Source organism: Lycium barbarum, chromosome 2 (genome assembly GCF_019175385.1).
Source record: "Lycium barbarum isolate Lr01 chromosome 2, ASM1917538v2, whole genome shotgun sequence".
Lineage (NCBI taxonomy): Eukaryota > Viridiplantae > Streptophyta > Magnoliopsida > Solanales > Solanaceae > Lycium > Lycium barbarum.
In genome coordinates this window covers 105341401-105349239 of record NC_083338.1, presented here as the reverse complement: position 1 = coordinate 105349239, position 7839 = coordinate 105341401, and the positions used below count along the sequence as shown (strand labels likewise).

Genomic DNA, 7839 nt, shown 5'->3' with positions numbered 1-7839 from the left:
CCACCTGAGTTAAGGCGGGCAAGAGTTGACAGGTTCCTTAACCTGCGGCAGGATAGCATGTCTATTAGAAAGTACAACGTGGAGTTTGATTCTTTAGCCAGATATGCCCCGTCAATTGTGCAAAACATGGAAGATAGAGTTCACCGATATGTGATGGGATTAGAGCCGGAGTTGCAGGAGGCTTGTATGGCAGTGGCAATGCAGCCGGGCATGGATATAGCTCGTGTTCAGGCTTACGCTCAGGGGTCAGAAGACCGAAAGCGTCAGCGAGAGGCTATGTCACGACCCGACTAGGGGCCGTGACGAGTACCCGATACTTGTACCGAGCACCCCTTAGCTATCCTGTATAAACAGTGCCATATTTTTTTTTCTAAACATTAACATTTGCAGTAAACTTTCTAATATCGCGTTACACCAGAACGCGAACCATTCGGAATACAATACATTAAACTGTACATAGCTGACTGTGTATATCTGTCTACGAGCCTCTAGACATAGTACCGTTATACATAGAAAGGGCCGAGTATTGTCGCGCCGAAAATACATACACAAAATAGTACCAATGATATGAGGCTCCGGAACGACTGGAGCGCTGCCCAATGCTGCAGATAGAGCCCTAGAGACCCGGTCCGTATACCTGCTAACCTGCGCGGCATGAACACAGCGTCCACAAGAAGGGACGTCAGTACGAATAATGTACCGAGTATGTAAGGCATGGAAAACAATGCAAGCAGTAACATAGAGTACAATCAATAATAATATCACGGAGCCATAGGGCGTATAACGAGGCAAGAACGTAACCTGTACATAGGAAGGCCCCTCTTTAGGTCGGCTGTCATGTAGGCTTGTCTTTTCATCTTTGAAACGTTTCTTTTCATGGGCATAGGAGTCAACATTTTTATATTTCTTATTCTCGTGTGCAGAAAACCGTACATTTCAATAACGGTATCTTTCATTTACATTTACAGATGCCGAATACAATCGGCTCTCCCAACCCCCTCCCCAACGATGACCCAACATATTACATCACATATGTATCACACATTATATATATATACAGACGCCGCGTACGGCTCATCCCATATCCCGCGTCCGGGCATCCTGCGTCCAGGATGGAATCCAGCTGAATCAGGTGATGATATAACAGTGGCCCTTCCCTTTTTCCCCACATACACGTACATTTACTCATCCTTTATGCATATACATGTCTTATATACAGTTACTTTGTCATATACATATACATACCCATACACGTATACCCTTTTTATATATATACATATGTCATATAAGCGCACAAGAGAGCCAAGGAAAATCATGTATCCATCGGAGTGACATAAGGTCGGTGACCTCCGATTACATTACGGAATGCTAGTGATAGCTTTGTCTCACCTTGAAGGAACAAGTATTTTAAGGCGAAACTATCAACGGAAAATAGTGTTACAGTAACCAAAAATGAAATCTTAGGTATTTTAGAAAATAAAGTTATAACTAGAAAATATAAATATGATTCAAAAATTAGTTTATCGCTTTCATGTTTATATGAAGTACTTGGCTTAGTCGTAGAGTCGTTCCGGTCGTACTTATCATAGCTACATTCTCTTGTCCGACATTGTCATTATCATTATCATCATAGAAACACTCCCGCTGGAGTAGTCATAGTACTTATCACTTGGTGACGAAATCGGGATCAAAGGCCCCCTTTGGATTCACTTCAAGTACGTTAACCAAGATTATAGGAAGATCCAATAGTAACGGGCCCACCTCGGGCCGGACGAGGTAGCTTATACAATTTACCCATATTACGTGTCATAGCGTTACTTGTATGAGTCTTAGGGTAATCGGGTCCCACTTAGGCAAGTTATAGGGGTCTAGAAGGTCTTTTCATCATTTTGCCCACTTTTTACTTCAATTCAATTGAACGAAAAGTTGAAAACTTTAGGTGCGGATTCCGGGGATTAGGGTTGTCCCCGAGACTCGTACCCGACTTCTTTTAGTTAAGACATGCCATAGAAAGAAGGGTGAAGCCTTACATACCTCTTTCCGCTCCTTTAGCTATTCCAAATTCACGTCACAATTTCGTCAAAATCTGCGAATTGGTCATTTTTACCAAAACTTCCATTAGTATACTTAGAGTCAAAACCTTAAGGAAACATTTTGCTACCCAAATTTCGGCAGCATTTCCTGTGTAAATATACCATCCTCGACATTCAATTTAGTCAAATTGTCATCAAACACAATCCGGGAATTCAAACCCGGCCAAACTATTAACATAATTCAACAATCACACTAGCAATTCACATATTCCATTCAATATACATGATCTCAATTTACTACTTTCTTCAAAACCTTCCGACTTCAATGAAAACAATAGCAACCTCATAATCTATATTCCAACAACATCATACTAACCACATTACCTTCCATGCATGCAAGAACATTACATTCCATTCATATAACTTCTAAAACAAGTCTCCACTACTACAATTTCACTAAGGTCCTTAGACATTCGTTAGCAACATAGAGTCCACAACATAACAACAAGCAAAATATTAAATAAAATTGACTTATTCTCTTCCATCTTCCACCATAACCATACGGCCAACACCAACATACACACTACAACCTCTCAAAATTCATTCAACTTCCATTATCAATATAGTATTTACAACAACAACAACCCAACCAAACACTAAACAAAATAATTGAAATATGATTCCTACACATATACATATATACACGGCCACATACCATATTCCTCTCTTTCATGAATTTCATCCACTTTAACTTACTACAACACATATAAACCATGTACAACACATAAAGAAAGATCAAAACTCACCTTTCTTCTTCAACTTCTCACTTAACTACAACTTAGCATCTTGTATGATTTTGAATCTTTCTTGTTCCAACAACAACTCCACCTTGTTAAGCACCCTTTACTTGGTAGAAAATAATTTTTGAAGAGTTTTTATCAATTTTTCATTGGAAATTTGATCTTGGCCGAAAGGCCTTGAGGGTTTTTCTCCTTCTTTATTTTGTTCTTCTTTTCTTGAAGATTCTAGAGGAAATAAGATGAATAAATCATCTTTCCACATGTATATATACTTAGTCCCTTCCAATAGTAATTAAGAATTTTGCCCCTAGCTTGGCTTGATTTCATTTGGCCAAGTTGAAAGTGGGGTCCATGGCCAAGTGGCCCCTTTTCTTGAAAATTCTAGCAAATTTCCTCTAATTCATGAAAAATTATGTTCCAAATCTCAAATTTGCCCTTCGTCTTACTCCATATTTTCACGAGTCATATTGCGAATTTCCCTTTATGCCCTTGACCTTCCTCATTAATTCTACTTAAAATTTTTTATAAACAACTTGTACACCAATAAGGTCAAAATTATAATCTTGCTCTTAATCTCCCGCAATTACCTTAAACTATCCGAATGCGGAAAAAAATGCGGGATATAACATCCTCCCCCCCTTTAGAACATTCGTCCTCGAATGTTAAACTGACATCATAGTGTACCGTAACACTTCGGGGAGGTCTCCTCTGTAGATATCTCACATATCGCTTAACATATCCATTCTAGGAGCTTAGGTTGCCTTCAAATCATAGGCCAATTGATTTAACTCCGAATGCTGGCTCTGCGTTAACAAGTCCCTCTTGTTCGTTCTTGAATAGTCATAGTCCATTTCAGGTCTAACATGTCCGCCTCTTCTGCTAGCCTAGTCCATCTCCGCCTACATGGCTTCTATAGGGTTCCTGACCACTCCACACACTCTAATTTACATTAGACTACCCAATTTCACAGTCGTCTCTTGTTCCCACATTTATGAAATTTTCAGCATATTTCCCAGGGGGTCACCCATCATGGAATTACTCCCACCTGAGCACGCTTAACCTTGGAACTTTAATGCATTTCGATGTCTCTGTGTCAATATTTTTACTTCCGCTTTCCCGTACTACCTATATCACATAATATGGGACGCGTTGGGGTCTCGGTAGTTTCGAAACGTCAGCGTAACACGTATTTTCCTTTATTTACAGTTCTGACCTTCGCAATTTCCAGTATTCGCCTTTTACCTGTGCGTATGGCCACTTTTCGTCCAAATTCCCGAATTCTTAATATGTTCAGTAATACAGAGGACAGTATAGGGTAAAATAAAATTCGAGTTAATTAACACACGTCTATCACAGAAAATACTGAAAAAGTACCTGTGGCCGCGTCTGCAGAAGGCTCAGGATCCTGTCGTCCTGTCAATGCATATAGGCGGTGCGGAGGACCGGCTGAACTGGGTGGTCCTCCCCTACCTCGGCCGCGGCCCGCTGGAGCCTGAGAAGTCTGTCCACGAGGGCGCACGGTCGATGACGAACCGATCGCTGATCCGGCTGGCTGAGTTTGGCCTCCTCCACCCTTTAGTGGGCAATCACGTACACAATGGTCAGTCCGTCCACAGGCAAAACAACCACCGGTGTCTAGGTAGCACTACCCAGAGTGTGGCTTGCCACACCGAGCACATCGTGGTGGGGGAAGCCCCGTCCTGCTAGAATCGGCTCTGTACTGGAGTCTTGAAGCCTTAGAGCCTTGTCCTGTTCCTGAATTGGTAGGTCGGTCAAATCCCCATTCCGCAAATCGAGGAGGTTCACTGGCCGCTGGTTGGCCCGAATACCCAGATTACTCTTGTGCCTGCCCCCCTCTATACTCGCTCCTACCCCTGGAAAATCTGCCTCTTTTTCTGGAACCCCTATCTGGATAGCTCTCCTCTCTCCGTGTCTGATACTGCTCTTCCAGATTTTGGGCGTGGGCCTGGATGCGGGTAATAGTCATCCTGTCCTGGAGTGAGGCCGTCAAACACTCCTTAACCAAATGTGGCCCTAGCCCACTTACAAACCGGTGCACATGGTCTCCCCTATCAGCTATCAGGGCGGGGGCATACCTGGCTAGCGAGTTGAAACGAAGACTGTATTCCCGAACACTCATGTTTCCCTGTCTAAGGTTCAGGAACATATCGGCTCGAGCCCGTCGAACCTTTGGCGGTAGGAAATGTCGTAGAAATGCCTCCGTAAACTCCTGCCAGACCGAGGGAGGGGCATTTGCTCCCCTAGAGGATATCCAGCTGTTATACCACAACACTGCTACATCCCGCAGCCTGTACGATGCCAATTCTACTGACTCTGTGTCTGAAGCATGCATTATCCCCAGAGTCCTCAGCATTTCATCTATAAAGCTCTGCGGGTCTTTCTCTGGTTTTGACCCATAAAACTCTGGCGGCTTCAGGGTAATGAAGTCACGGGCTCTTGCACTTACCGCCCTATCTCCCGGGTCTACATCTCGTCGCTGAGCCTGTGTGGCGACTAACTGGGTTAGTAATTGGATGGCCTCTGCCACTTGCTGGCCCGGAACTGTTGGCGGTGGAACTGGAGGTGCGGGGACTGGAGCTGGAGCTCTTCCCTGCTCTGCCGGTGCAGGGGGGACAGGATTAGTGTGAGGGGGAGCTTCATTGCGAGATTCTTCTTCGTCTGGCTCCCATTCAACTCTGCGGGCCGCCACCCCCTTGGCTTTCTCGGCCGCCGTAGCCTTTCTCTTCGGCGGCATTACTAAAACCATAACATCGGTTTTAGAAAAGGAACATGGAAGCCTGGTAACATAGCTCTATCGCACGATTTCAGAATACAAAGAAGGTCACATTTCCTAAATGCCCTGTAACCTCCTGTCTATAAGTATGGCGCGCTACACACCCATAGACAAGACTCTACTGGACACGGCTCGTAGACAAACCCTAGGACCGAACTGCTCTGATACCACTTCTATCACGACCCGACTAGGGGCCGTGACGAGTACCCGATACTTGTACCGAGCACCCCTTAGCTATCCTGTATAAACAGTGCCATATTGTTTTTTTCTAAACATTAACATTTGCAGTAAACTTTCTAATATCGCGTTACACCAGAACGCGAACCATTCGGAATACAATACATTAAACTGTACATAGCTGACTGTGTATATCTGTCTACGAGCCTCTAGACATAGTACCGTTATACATAGAAAGGGCCGAGTATTGTCGCGCCGAAAATACATACACAAAATAGTACCAATGATATGAGGCTCCGGAACAACTGGAGCGCTGCCCAATGCTGCAGATAGAGCCCTAGAGACCCGGTCCGTATACCTGCTAACCTGCGCGGCATGAACGCAGCGTCCACAAGAAGGGACGTCAGTACGAATAATGTACCGAGTATGTAAGGCATGGAAAACAATGCAAGCAGTAACATAGAGTACAATCAATAATAATATCACGGAGCCATAGGGCGTATAACGAGGCAAGAACGTAACCTGTACATAGGAAGGCCCCTCTTTAGGCCGGCTGTCATGTAGGCTTGTCTTTTCATCTTTGAAACGTTTCTTTTCATGGGCATAGGAGTCAACATTTTTATATTTCTTATTCTCGTGTGCAGAAAACAGTACATTTTAATAACGGTATCTTTCATTTACATTTACAGATGCCGAATACAATCGGCTCTCCCAACCCCCTCCCCAACGATGACCCAACATATTACATCACATATGTATCACACATTATATATATATACAGACGCCGCATACGGCTCATCCCATATCCCGCGTCCGGGCATCCCGCGTCCAGGATGGAATCCAGCTGAATCAGGTGATGATATAACAGTGGCCCTTCCCTTTTTCCCCACATACACGTACATTTACTCATCCTTTATGCATATACATGTCTTATATACAGTTACTTTGTCATATACATATACATACCCATACACGTATACCCGTTTTATATATATACATATGTCATATAAGCGCACAAGAGAGCCAAGGAAAATCATGTATCCATCGGAGTGACATAAGGTCGGTGACCTCCGATTACATTACGGAATGCTAGTGATAGCTTTGTCTCACCTTGAAGGAACAAGTATTTTAAGGCGAAACTATCAACGGAAAATAGTGTTACAGTAACCAAAAATGAAATCTTAGGTATTTTAGAAAATAAAGTTATAACTAGAAAATATAAATATGATTCAAAAATTAGTTTATCGCTTTCATGTTTATATGAAGTACTTGGCTTAGTCGTAGAGTCGTTCCGGTCGTACTTATCATAGCTACATTCTCTTGTCCGACATTGTCATTATCATTATCATCATAGAAACACTCCCGCTGGAGTAGTCATAGTACTTATCACTTGGTGACGAAATCGGGATCAAAGGCCCCCTTTGGATTCACTTCAAGTACGTTAACCAAGATTATAGGAAGATCCAATAGTAACGGGCCCACCTCGGGCCGGACGAGGTAGCTTATACAATTTACCCATATTACGTGTCATAGCGTTACTTGTATGAGTCTTAGGGTAATCGGGTCCCACTTAGGCAAGTTATAGGGGTCTAGAAGGTCTTTTCATCATTTTGCCCACTTTTTACTTCAATTCAATTGAACGAAAAGTTGAAAACTTTAGGTGCGGATTCCGGGGATTAGGGTTGTCCCCGAGACTCGTACCCGACTTCTTTTAGTTAAGACATGCCATAGAAAGAAGGGTGAAGCCTTACATACCTCTTTCCGCTCCTTTAGCTATTCCAAATTCACGTCACAATTTCGTCAAAATCTGCGAATTGGTCATTTTTACCAAAACTTCCATTAGTATACTTAGAGTCAAAACCTTAAGGAAACATTTTGCTACCCAAATTTCGGCAGCATTTCCTGTGTAAATATACCATCCTCGACATTCAATTTAGTCAAATTGTCATCAAACACAATCCGGGAATTCAAACCCGGCCAAACTATTAACATAATTCAACAATCACACTAGCAATTCACATATTCCATTCAATAT

The 7839-nt window shown here is 43.0% G+C and overlaps 1 long non-coding RNA gene across 1 annotated transcript; it reads right to left on the bottom strand.

The window, feature by feature from the left end:
• Positions 1-282: 282 nt before the first annotated feature.
• Positions 283-3461, bottom strand: LOC132621170 (uncharacterized). Its single transcript, XR_009575446.1, has 3 exons — positions 3421-3461; positions 2035-2086; positions 283-645 (listed from the first exon to the last, which is right to left on the bottom strand). It is a non-coding gene; the product is annotated as an uncharacterized LOC132621170 (long non-coding RNA).
• Between the last annotated feature and the right edge of the window lie 4378 nt (positions 3462-7839).